The sequence below is a fragment of the Patella vulgata genome, chromosome 2, assembly GCF_932274485.2.
Source record: "Patella vulgata chromosome 2, xgPatVulg1.2, whole genome shotgun sequence".
Lineage (NCBI taxonomy): Eukaryota > Metazoa > Mollusca > Gastropoda > Patellidae > Patella > Patella vulgata.
Window position 1 is genome coordinate 30976115 of NC_065880.2, and position 12334 is coordinate 30988448.

The 12334-nt window shown below is 34.4% G+C and overlaps 1 protein-coding gene and 1 long non-coding RNA gene across 3 annotated transcripts in view; one reads left to right on the forward strand and one right to left on the reverse strand.

Annotated features, from left to right (window-relative positions):
* LOC126811076 (vesicular acetylcholine transporter) overlaps positions 1-12334 on the forward strand; it is a 97955-nt gene that overhangs the window by 23768 nt on the left and 61853 nt on the right. The gene's annotated exons all lie outside the window — the stretch shown is intronic.
* Positions 192-5028, reverse strand: LOC126811096 (uncharacterized). The gene is made up of 4 exons (XR_007675398.2): positions 4926-5028; positions 2327-2488; positions 1117-1162; positions 192-554 (listed from the first exon to the last, which is right to left on the reverse strand). It is a non-coding gene; the product is annotated as an uncharacterized LOC126811096 (long non-coding RNA).

Below are 12334 nucleotides of genomic sequence, written 5' to 3' on the forward strand. Positions count from 1 at the left end.
TTCCATGTAGAAAATGTCGTCCATGTAAAAAAAAGAAACCTGTTTAATTAAAAGAGGACAATTCAGAAAAGCCACATCTGGGCTAAATTTCCCTCATAGCACACTGAATAATCCTAGTTATGCTGCAAAACCGCAAACATGAAACAAAATAACACTTTGATATTTATTATTTATTATTGTTTTCAAAATATTACAACACAATTGATACAATTAACAAGTGGTTGCCATCAAAGATACACCCACATATTGCAAAAGAGAATAAGGAATATAAATAAGGCTAATCCACTCATTGTCCCAATGTTTCATAAAGAATTAGAAAAAAATCTGTTAAAAAAAATTGCAGCCTTATCACGTTCACATGGTTTCCAAAAAAAGTGGGTTAAGTGTGGATTGCTGAATTTATAGGATTTGTCCACTCATGGTCCCAATGCTACACGGCAAATTAAAAAATTGTAGCCTCATCACATCCACAAGCTTTTTTGAAAAGGTTATCTTCGAATCGCTGCATATCGTTGGGGTTTGTGATCTCATGAATCCAATGCTTCACACCAAATCTGAAAAGGATCGGTTAAAAACTGTAACTCCTATCAAATTCAATGTTTTTGGCTATGGGGCATAACTCTGAACTCGGAAGCCAAATCTTCAGCAAAGAGGGGTTAATTCGGGCATGGGAAATGTTGGCGTAAAAAAACTGAGAATTCTAGAGGATCCAGAAGTTAAAAACAATGGATCGTACAATCAGGTGTAATATTCTAGGAAGATACGGTCCAATATATGCCAAAATCCTCTGGATGGCCCACATGCTAAAAACCCAATTTTTGCACAATATAAGGGTCCATAATTCATGAGGTTAGAGTTCAAAATGAATCCGATACCAGATGATTTGAATATAAATATACATTTAAATTTCATTAAAATCGGATAACTGTGACGAGTAGAGTTGTCCACAAACAAATTTCACCGGAGGTACATCTGGACGGACAGGGGCAGGTGTTTTGTAATTTGGATAGCGCCAGGCTATAATCCATTACAGTTTACACATTTCAGGTGTTTTCTTGCATCTTTAACACACCATATTCAACCCACATTCAATGTTGCTATTAATCACCTCTACACCTTATTCGACCACATTCATAGGTGCTGTTATTCTGGTTTAATTAACCTGAAATTAAAACAAAAAAAATGTTCAGTTAAAGATGCATTCCGAAAAAAGTAATTATAGGGAGATTATTTCGAATAAGATATGGTAAGTTTGGATATGGAAAGTAGAGACACCCAATCTTACTAGAAAATACTAAATTCCTGCGGAGAGAGAGAGAGAAATGGGGTTTAACGTCCACTCGATACAAACTAGGTCATTTCGGGTATAATATATGGTTCCATTTTATTTCAATTATTCGATAGCGCGTAGCAGTCTTTAGCAGTGGGAGGAAACTGGAGAAAACCCATGAGATTGGACAGTTGACCCTACTCCTCATCACATACAACTAAGGAATCGAAACCATGCCAGTTAACTCAATGACAGACATGAGCTAACCAACCCCCCAGATTCCCATGGAAACACTAAGAGACACAGTGAAAACAAGCAGATGCCATGCAAGATACACCCACATTTTGTAAGCGGTGGACAGAGAACAAGCCAAAAAAGCGATTTAAGTTTCATCAAAATTGGATAACAATTGTGATCTCTAAATGTGATTTGTACAATCAGTCGCCATAATCCATAAGTTTTGGTCCGATATGCCCGAATATTCTAATGAACCGAGATCTTTGGGATATAAACATACATTTCAAGTTTTATCATAAAAATCGTCACTCTAAAGGGTCCACAAGCCAAAAATGCAATTTTTAATACGATCAGGGGCCATAATCTATAAGTTATGGTCTGGTATGCATGAATATTGAAAGGAAATGAGATCCAGGGAGTTACGACCCAATATGCGCGAATATTGAAAGGATCTGGGATCTTTGGGTTATATACATACATTTTAAGTTCAAAATTGCGACCTCTTGATGGGTCCAAAACCTTGGCTATTTTGTTGGGCAATTTCAGTCTGATTTTCACGAAATTTGAGCTCAACTGTTATTAAGATGTAACAGTGATATAGTTGAATGTTTTTTTAAAATCAGATAATAATTGTGATTCCTGAAGGTTTCACAAGCTCAAAATGTGATTTTTTCAATACAATCAGGTGCTATAATCCATGAAGGAAAGGGGATTAACTAAGGCCTGTATTGTGCTAAGACAAATATGGATAACAGACCACAGGAGTGGATGACGGAAATATATGACTGTATTAAAATGTGGATGCATACAAAGGATTACCTTCCATTGACTGTAATCAACATTGTTAGTGCTGGTACAGGGCGGCATTAAAATCTTCAGCTGTAATGACTGTCAATGACTGATTTATACCAAATACTGTATACAACAACACTTATTATTTGTCTTTCCATCATTCATCCATCCGGGTCACAAGCTCGCCATCTGAAAACATAAAATTATCTTTTTAGATCAGATGGGATGATTCTTCTCAAAGATGCGGGTATGAGTTACATGTATAGTGAAAAAAAGATACAATTTAATTGCAGCAATTTACGAACAATCCCCATACTTACTTTAACAAGCGGTTGCCATGCATGATACGCCCACATTTTGCAAGAGATGGACAGAGAACAAGCTCAAAGAAAGAAGTGATTTTTCATACAATCAAGGGCCATAATTCAGGAAGTTACGATCCGATATGCATGAATATTGAAAGGAACAAAGATCTTTGGGTTATAAACATGTATTTCAAGTTTCATCAAAATCGGCTCAAATTTGTGTCCTCTCTCCAGAGGGTCCAAAACCTTGATATACCATATATTTACAATATTTGCGTACGAGGAGCAGCCATTTTGTCTGGCAGTTTTGGTCCAATTTGTACGAAACTTCGGACTCAACCATCATAAGGGTGTAACAGTGATATATTCAAACGTTTTTTTTTTTAAATCGGATAAAAATTGTGACATCTTGAGGGATCATATCCTAAAAACGCGACTTTTTATATAATCAAGGGCCATAATTCAGGAAGTTACGATCCAATATGCACGAATATCGAAAGGAACCAAGATCTTTGCGTTCTAAATATGGGTCCACAACATTGATATACCATATTTTTACGCTATTTGACGAGGTGTGGCCATTTTGTCTGTCAGTTTTGGTTCGATTTTTACGAAATTCAAACTCAACCATCCTTAGAGTATAACGGTGATATATTCAAACATTTTTTTAAATCGGATAATAATTGTGACCTCTAGAGGGACGACAAGCTATCAACGTGATTTTTCGTACAATCAAGGGCTATAAGTCAGGACGTTATGGTTCGATATGCACGAATATCGAAAGGAACCGAGATCTGTGGGTTATAAACATGCATTTCAAATTTTATCAAAATCAGATGAAAATTGTGACCTCCAAAGAGTCCACAACCCTGATACGCAATATTTTGACACTATTTTAGAATGAGGGCTGGCCATTTTGTCTGTCGGTTTCAGTCCAATTTTTACGAAATTCGAACTCAACCATCCTTAGGGTGTGACAGTGATATATTCACACGTTTTTTTAAATCGGATAAAAATTGTGACCTCTATGGGGTTCACAAGCTAAAAACGTGATTTTTCGTACAATCAGGGACCATAATTCGGGAAGTTATGGTTCGATATGCGCAAATATCGAAAGGAACCGAGATCTGTGGGTTATAAACATGCATTTCAAGTTTCATCAAAATCAGAATTTGCGAACGAGGGGCGACCATTTTGTCTGTCAGTTTCGGTCCGATTTTTACGAAATTCGAACTCAACCATCCTTAGGGTTTAAAAGTGATATATTCACACGTGTTTTTAAATCGGATAAAAATTGTGACTTCTATGGGGTCCACAAGCTAAAAACTTGATTTTTCGTACAATCAGGGGCCATAATTCAGGAAGTTATGGTCCGATATGCGCGAATATCGAAAGGAACTGAGATCTGTGGGTTATAAACATACATTTAAAGTTTAAACCAAATCAGATAAAAATTGTGACCTCAACAGTGTTCACAACCTAAAAACGCGATTTTTCGTACAATCATGGGCCATAATCCACGAAGTTACCGTCCGATACATGCTAATATTAATATCGAAAGGAACCGAGATCTTGGGGAGATAAACCTATATTTCAAGTTTCGTTGAAATCGGATAAGAATTGTGACCTGTAAAGTGTTCACAAGCAATTGTGGACGGACGGACAGGGGCGACGACAATATACGTCCACATGAAAATGTGGGCGTATAAAAAGGATCGGGGAGCGACATTAAAAGTTAACTGGAGATTTTTTTTATCAGACTACATAAACAATCCCACCTATATGACTTAATTATCCCACAAAGCAAAATTGATGCAATTTGTACATTTGGGCAATCAGTTTCATTTTCAGGCAAGTGAAATCATTGAACTACTTGACCTAAGAAGTTAATGTTGAGTTAGGAATGTGTCATGTTTTATTTTCCAGCAACAATCCCAAGCATAATAATTTAATGTCTACTTTTATGCACCCACCGGACTAATGAATACAGATATATGCCATACAGTGACCAATAAGGGAAATTTTGCCCAGAACCAAGCCTACTATATTGAATTATGTCAAGGGTTCTTTTACACCAATGTTTACACCGGACCTTGTGTTTTTTGTACCATCTGATTCTGAACAACTGGATACTGTCCTTGTCAGGCCCTCCCAGTCCCACCACGCTGACAAGGGAAAACCGCTCGAGAACTTTCTTGGCAAACCAAAGACCACTTGGTTAGGGTGCCTGCGTCTTACTAAGCCTAATCATTTCCAGTCTTCTAGGCTAAATTTGACCTGTGAAGAAAGTTTTCTTAAAAATCAATTTAAATATTACCTACACATGTATAAGGTAATGAGTGTCATACACGTCTTTGAATTCTTTACTTTAAAATTGGAATTTTTCTGAAAAAAAAGGGAAATGAGGTTGAATGAAGATGAACATACGCTATGAAGTGGCCTATGACCATGAGGAGGGTGACCCACCATAAATAAATATCTCCAAATATCTCGACAATTACGCCACAATATTTATATATATGCCAAGCCTCAAATCAGTTTCACACAATTATAGTCACTAAATAAACGATCATGTTGTACTTAATAAGCTATGACCATTAATCATCTATAAATAATAGACTGAAAACTATGCTAGGGGTTACCGAAAACTAAATTGTTAATGGTACATTCTTCCAATTTGTGTGAGGTGAATCCATTTTAAATTTGAAAACTGTTGATATGCGTCGTTTTCCCCGCTATGCATACAGTATAAATTCTACCAATTTCCATTGAATTATTTCCTTCGGCATCTTCACAAAGTGTTCGTCATTATGACGGCCATTTTGAAACCGACAAAAAATTGTTAAATTGTACCATCGTTTTTTTAACCTGTAAACAATTGTTCTGACCGTTTTGAATACGACTATAAATGTCAGTTTCCATTAAATTGTTTCCGTGTCTTCAGAATCCGACGTAGGGGCGGGTGCACGGACGGACATGGTTCAAAGCTATAGTCCCTGAGGTTAAAATCATTTCGGACTTAAATTCATAACATACCATAACATACAAACAACAATAACCGAAAATACAAGGCAATATTTTAAATTACATTATATTGATGCACTGACCAAAGAAATAACCCACATCACTGGATCACTGACAAAATGGCGCTTAATATTTCGATTTATTCATTTCCCTAAATTTCTACTATTTGGTACAATGACCGCAGGGTTTTAAATTCTTCTGATAAACAATTTGCGATCATTAATTTGCCGTAAATGTCGGAAAGCGTGGATGAAAATTGAATGTGGCCAGATAAAGTGAATTGGTTAATCACGGGAAAGGATAGACGATGAATAAACCAACGCGTCATGACATATTTGTGTTCGCTTGATTCGTATTTAGGATTGGGAAATGAAGTCGCGTGTAATTTGTCGAATTTCGGCTGTCGTAAAACAGATCACAATTACGGCAACGTCAAAATCATTAAATCACATTATTTCACAGCAGGGCAAGTAAACGACAGTTCTAGGGAATTTATTTGTGTGTCTTCAATTCTATTTTCAAGATTGCAGTGAAAATAATTTATAGTTTCATTTAATCATCGTTGTCAAGATTATACGTTCAAAATGGTTGGTGCTTCAAAATTAGTTTGGGAATTTGGCAAGCACTTATCACTTATTAAGGAGATACCAGATAATTGATGTCAAACAGTCTTTAAATGGGAAGTAGATCAAGATTTTGAAGTTAAAAAAAAACCCCAAACAATTATAGCTGGGTTTCAAATTTTGATACTATTTTACGCTATTTTTAAAAGTGTCTAATAATTAAAATCGGTCGATAGATCAATTTCCGTTTGAAAGTTTTATAGATTTATCATGCAACCGTCAAACATCGAACTCCCAGAACAAAATATCACATTGCGATTGTAAACATTCTATCATTTCCAGCGTTTTCATAAATCTTTGTAACTAAACCGAGTTTCTATATAGGTGTCGATCTTATGATATGATTCTCTGCAAATTTGCAACAAAATATAATAATGGGCAATAAATGATGACAATATCGGTCTGCATTAAAAATAAAATAAATTGACTGGAAATTTTGTGAAAATATTGAATTATTTACATTTAAACTGTGATCAGTTCTACATTTAGAAGGTCTAAATACATATTAAAATAGAAATAAAAAAGATTTTCGATTTTTTCTGTTACTCATCTATCGCCGTTTTCCAATCAAAATATGTTTTGTCTTCTTAACAAACGGTCATAACTGAATACAATATTCTTTTTATAAAAACGTCCTACATCAATACTATGATACATGAAGAATTGGTCTGAAGAAAAGTTATAAAAAGAATACGTTTGAGAAAAGGACTAATAAAATGAAATTAGCAATGGAACCGAAGTGGCACTAGTTATTAAAATCTACACGTTTCGGGCGCCAATCCCTCGAGTTGTCTTGTTAGCCAAAACCTGATTTCAGCAACTTGGCAGAAAAGATGAAACATTATAACCAGTTCTTGATTTATAGCTTTTTATATGGACAATGTTTTTGGCTTGTTGGATGCGTGAAATTATCCACCAGCCCTTCGGGAAATCAAACTGTGAATCTTAACGTCTTTTTCCGTCGAATCGAACGAATCTTGTTAATGACGTAAACTTGTTACAGCGCCACTCAATAATTTTCAATCTTTATTTTTCAGCTCGGAAACACGCCTGAAGGATCAAACACGCGCCTCGTTTATTTTGCCAACATCCCCCAACATGATTTTGGCGAATTTTACCAATTATCCAGTGACTTTTATGTACATTTTCCATTTCTTTTATTGGATATTTTTGTGTGGAAATATTTCAAATCGCTGTAGACTTGATTACTATAGTCTTTGTAAGCCGGTTTTTTGTGCTAATTAGACCATAGAAACAGAAATTCTAGCGTTAAATTACTCGAACCCCATACCGAATTCTCTGCTTTTGCTAATCAATAGCCGCGATCATGTAGGTGTGTATTATTTGCAAGACTAATGATTGATGTTGAAGATAGACGAGATTAACAAGCAAGGTTTTTATTGATTTTTTGAAGTAATTTTTGGCAGCGATTCAATCAAGAGAATAAATAGGCAGCATTCGTTCCTTCAGGCGGCCATATTTGTCATTGCTCTTATCAATGTATGTTTCATCCTGTTAGAAGGAAAGCAAACAATAGCAATTCAATATTACGTTGCTCTTTTAGAAGTTTTTATGTAAGTTGAGGGTCATTAGAACACAACACATAGAAATTAATCATTACAACTTCACTAATTGATCTCTGCCAACAATTATTATTGATATTATCCACTATTCAATTATTATCATTTTTTATCTCTAGTCAATATTTCCGAGTGATGCCTGAAGAGAACCAATATTTATTAAAGTGCCTTGTATAACGGCGTGTTTCGACCATTAATTGGTGTTGGTTTTCAATATTATCCTTGAAGTTTCATCAATTAACAAAACTTGAGACGATAAAGGGACATAAAGGAGATCTTTGTTTGTACATCCGCTAAGCTCGTGTTCATATATTAAATATATGTACTGACTAATGTTTGTTAGGATACTATACATGATTATGGGAATTACTTCTATGTGACATAGAGTTCCTTAACTTTGATTTTGAAAATAGTTGACTTTCTAACTTCCTCAGATATTATGGCCCGATGTATATTTAGCAATGCGAATAATCATGACCTACATGTATATATTATTTGATTCTCATATCCCACGAAATGGGCGTATATTTATGGCTTGACAAGGGCGTATATTAGAGCTTTGACGAGGTCATATATTAAAAGTTCGACAAAATCGTATATTAAACGTTCGAAAAGATCGTGTATTAAAAGTTCCACAAGATTCCATATTAAAGGTACCAAAGGGCGTATATTTAAGGTTGATACGTTTGCCCCCTTTCTGGAATTTTCGGAGGCGGGGGGGGGGGGGGAAGGGATACTTGAGTATCCAACTAAATGGTCGTATATTAAAGATTCGACGAGGTCCCGTATTGACAGGTACGACAAGGTCGTATATTAAAGGCCAATACGTTTTCAAGCCATCTAGTAGAATTAGTCAGAGCAGAATAGTAAGAGGTTAAACCCCATGTCATTTCATTTGAAGTTTCTGATAGTACACACTATTTAAAAAACGGTATATATATATATACCATTTGCTCTGTCCAAGAATCCGGAGTGACTCTTCGTACTTTGGTTCATTAACTTGGGAAGATAATTACCAAGCGTTTCAGACAAGATTCAATTACTGTTTGTTAGTATACAAATTAATATACACTGATTCAAGGTTAATTCGTTGGGGTGTTTCGGTGGCCGAATGGCTTAACGTGCGCCCTTTATATCATAAGGTCTGTCACTGAGTCAAGTGACGTGGTTTTGATTCCAAACTGGTACCTCAAACGGAGTAGGGTTGCTTCTCCAGCCTCGTGGGTTTTCTCCGGGTCCTCCGGTTTCCCCCTGTGCTAAATACCCATATGTTAGTCCCGAAATGATCTAATTTGTGTCGAGTGGACGTTGCCCCCCCCCCTTCCATCTGTAATGTTCTGTAAATATAATTATATGGTTGGATGTTTTGAAATTGATTTCGTGTTTTTATTCCACTAATGGTTAAAAGATTCGCAGTACAAATATATTCTATTACATATGCTATTACAGTCCAGTGACGTGGTTTTGATTCCAAACTGGTACCTCAAACGGAGTAGGATCGCTTCTCCAGCCTCGTGGGGATTCTCCGGGTCCTCCGGTTTCACCCCTGTGCCAAATAACCTTATGTTAGTCCCGAAATGACCTAGTTTGTGTCGAGTGGACGTTGCCCCCCCCCCCTCCATCTGTAATGTTCTGTAAATATAATTATATGGTTTGATGTTTTGAAATTGATTTCGTGTTTTTATTCCACTAAAGGTTAAAAGATTCGCGCTACAAATATATTATATGCTATTACATATTGTTAAAAACGACATCAAATTCGCAGAACGTGTTAAACAGGTGTTCAAGGCTTTGGAATTTATTTTATTTTATTGTAGTACAATAATAGGCTTAAGTAAAATGATTACTGGTTATTTCTCATGATTCTTATAACAATTGTGATTTGATTTTCTTTATACCCTTTAATTTCTAGTTTACATTGTTCAAAAAGATACCCGTTGGCTTAATGGTGTCCATGCGTTTTCTTTGGTGCGTTATACACATGATCAAAGTCTGTTCATATGGCATGCCCATATGTTTATAAATCAGCGTTATTAAAATGAATTATTGTTATTGTCCAAAAATACACACCAACAATGTTTCCAAAGAAATATTTCTTACCTGTTTTCAACAAATGTACAAAGTCTATTCATGCCCTTTGTTTGTTTATAACGCAAAAAGACAATACATCAAACGATGCTAATTACCTTTTGTGGGGTCAGAGTTCATTAATAATATAGATCTAATAATAACTTTACTGACGTAGATATGGGGGTTGTTATTGCTGATATTGGCTCACTGTAAAACCTGAATTTTTCAGACTCAAACCGTATATAGACCAAAAACTCGCATAACATGACGCATAATTATTTCTAAATCTACGTTAAATTACATGTTACCATGGAAACGTTATGTCAATTATCTTTGATTGCATGCCTCGTTTTTATTGAATTTCTGCTCATCCCCCAACTTGGTGTTTGTGTATGTTCATCAATATAAAATTATAGCCCTGTTGAAATGTAATAATTCATAATTCGATTTTTTTTGGTCTCAGAATTGATCTCTTATCTCTCAAATAGTTAGTATCCTTTTATTACCCGCGATGATTAATGATAAACAGCTCATATAATCATAGATTACACATTTGTGGAATTTTCTTCATCTGCGTAACTATCGACACACACTAACAATGCCCATTTCAACTAAATTAGTTAATGAAATAGTGACTTTTTTCGATTTGGAAATTGTGATGATAATTTTTCATTAGTAATTTGGTTATTAATGAATAAACTGGAATAAAAGGTGGATTGGAATGTTTGCTTTCAGACTATATCATATTCAAATTATATCATTATAACTCATGTTTCAGACATTATTTAATTAGGCACAATTTTCTAAAACAAAGAAATTATATATTTTCTATCAATTGTGCATGTTTCTGTTCTATAAAAATATACCCTTTTGAATAGTCTTATGTAAAATCCATTATCTTTATAATATAAGAATTTTGTTATCAATAACAATGGCTTTCATTTTTTGATAAAATATACGCGTCGTGTGGTGCACTTCCCTATTTTTGGGATGCAATATGGATAAAATAAAACCAAGTACGAACAATCCAAACCATTATATTATTTGAAACCTTGTATTTTCAATAAATATTAAAGATTCCTTTCAATTGGATATTATTTGAAACCTTGTATTTTCAATAAATATTAAAGATTCCTTTCAACAGATTTTGAACATTCGTCTTTTTTTTTAAAAAAGCACACTTTTCGATGGAAACAAAAATCAATTAAAAACAATAAGAATTGAAATGAAAGAGAATAAAAGTTGGTTTAATGAACAAATTATTAACTTTGTTTACCATCAGAGAAATAGATAGTTATCTGTTTTATGTGTAACTCAATATTCACCAATCGTTGACATGTATCTGTGAATATTTGGTTAGTGTGATTAGATCATGTTTTTATAAGGATCTGGTATTTTGGGAAATGTCTTCATGGACCAAAATCACATTGCTGCACAGAATGCATTAGTATATAAAAATTATCCAATGAATTCTTCTCTTAAAGTTATATTTTATTTATTGAGCAGAATTTTCATGGTCACTTGATTCAAAAATCAAGGTTATGCGTGAACACTTGCAATGCATGCAAACGACCCTGCATCTCCTCCTCACCCCGACAATTTTATAGAATCAACGCTGCTCTTCTAAACTGAATAGGGACGGCAGTGTCACGAGTTTCTAGACGCAAACGCATGTTAGTTTCAAAATGACAGTATTAAAATATTGACGAGGCATTAAACCCCATTCCTTTCCTTTCTTTGCTGACAGCTATATTCCCTGAATTAGATTTAATTCGCATCTTATAGTGACCAATTGAATTTATCCTCTTATCCACGTACTTTATATGTTAGTTTAATTATAATTATTCTTTAATTTAACATGCATCCAAGAATTTAATTTCATTTATGGAATGAACGTGTTTCCATTATACACACGTATGTATGAACACACTTCTGAAATCCAGTCTCACTACAGTTTTTTTTTTATCTATAGCTAAATCTGTATAGAAAAAAAAATATTTTATGATCAGTAGTGGAATACCGCGTTTTATCATTGAAATAAAAGTGTTATTCCACTGGCTAGTTGTTTTTACCTAAAATGATTGTAAAATCATAAAATAAATAGAACATTTGTCGTTTTGTCGTAAAATATAAGTTTTCTTGCTTCTCGATGAAATAAAATATGTTATTCACTCTAAAACGACAAATATCCTCTAAATATTCAATATTAAAACCTATCTTATATACAATGGCCATATCCATAATTTTCCAGAATGTGTTTTTATATAACAAAGGAGAAATGTATATTTCGTTTCCGTCTATGAAGACTGTTAATTTTGTGGAAATTTATTTAATATTTTATTATTTTATTCTTGGATGGGTGTTTTTAGTGGAGTTTATGTTTGTTTTCATGCGCAAGTGAAGTGTATCACACGTGATATTAAAAATAACTGT